The sequence below is a fragment of the Silene latifolia genome, chromosome Y (assembly GCF_048544455.1).
Source record: "Silene latifolia isolate original U9 population chromosome Y, ASM4854445v1, whole genome shotgun sequence".
NCBI classification, from domain to species: domain Eukaryota; kingdom Viridiplantae; phylum Streptophyta; class Magnoliopsida; order Caryophyllales; family Caryophyllaceae; genus Silene; species Silene latifolia.
In genome coordinates, this window is record NC_133538.1 from 380,779,495 (window position 1) to 380,781,018 (window position 1,524).

At 30.6% G+C, this 1,524-nt stretch overlaps 1 long non-coding RNA gene across 1 annotated transcript; it reads right to left on the bottom strand.

Moving 5' to 3' along the window:
• Positions 1-230: 230 nt before the first annotated feature.
• On the bottom strand, positions 231-1,118 carry LOC141634456 (uncharacterized). Its single transcript, XR_012539188.1, has 4 exons — positions 1,048-1,118; positions 849-953; positions 418-513; positions 231-312 (listed from the first exon to the last, which is right to left on the bottom strand). It is a non-coding gene; the product is annotated as an uncharacterized LOC141634456 (long non-coding RNA).
• Positions 1,119-1,524: the final 406 nt, after the last annotated feature.

Sequence of the window (1,524 nt, forward strand, 5' to 3'; positions counted from 1 at the left end):
ATATATATATATATATATATATATATATATATATATATATATATATATATATATATATATATATATATATATATATATATATATATATATATATATATATATATATATATATATATATACTTACAAGGAGTTAAATTTACATGAACTAATCAAAGATTCCCTAACTTCAAAGAAAAAAATTACTAATAAGTGATCTAAAATCGAGTATCATGCATTTCTATTTTCTAAGACGTATTTGCCCAACATGTCCCTTACCTCGTCTATATCTACACTTGAGTACTGCTGAATCTCTGGTGACGGGTTGATTACATACTGCGGAAAAAATAAATTAAAGACAAGACATTATTGTAACAACATCAAATACTGCATAGCAACATCAAAAAAGTAATAAATGTAACACATTATTAAATTACTAACCTTTTCTGGAATAAGGATATATCTTCGCCTAATAATCTCCAACATGAACCGACAAACGTAGTATCCACATTGTATGCTATCCGGCTGGCGAGGGGCCTATTATTACATAAAACCAAACAGACGAGAGAAGGCTCACATCAGAATCTTGAACTTTAGGTATTGTATTAGTATTAAACACATACTTTTGCACTTAATGTATTGTATTTGACCACGTACCCCTGTTATCGTAATAAAATCAGGGCCATCATCAGAATCTTTAGTGGGTTGATCCTGTTCATTAGCTCTTTTATTCTCAAAGGCCCTTTTTAAAAAAAAAAAAAAAAAAAAAAAGAGGCAGACACTCATTTTTTTAGGGACAAAAATGAGCTTTTTGCTATAAATAAAAATTGAAACTTAATGTTATTATAAATAAATCAGTATTATAAACTTACTTATTAATCAAGCGCTTAAAAGTCTCGCTTGGTGGATTATGTAAAGAGTCCAACCAAAAAACTTTCTTCTTTGTCGGCATGATGGCTGCTAGCACCCAATGAGTCCTACATCAAGAGACATCATCATTATTAACAAGTACATATATTAGTTATGAAAATGCAATTGTAGGGGGAAACGTAATAATAATTTGTTTATTACCCTTTTTCATTATAAGCGGCAAAAATCAGCTTCTTGGTTGTCGCCAATTGCTGAGCAATATAATCTACCCGTTCTTCGAACGAGAAATCCGGAATAAATAAAGATAAAACATAGGGGCACAGGAATCCGTATTGATCAGATGGAATCTTCTTCTCGGGGATCACTCTCAATTTCAATATCCTACATTATTACGATATTAATTCCGGTATTTAATTAAAACACTATCTAGTAGTCAGAATATTAGAATATGAAATTATTTATTAAGAAACTACTTCTATCCCACTATCCCACAACAATCGCAAATCATCTAGAAGAGGTTCCAAATATACATCTATATCATTTCCAGGTTGTTTAGGACCGGAAATTAACAACGACAACATCAAATACTTTCTTTTCATACATACATATGGAGGTAAGTTATAAATAGCCAACACTACTGGCCAAGTACTATGTTGGCTACTCATGTTTCCGTGTGGG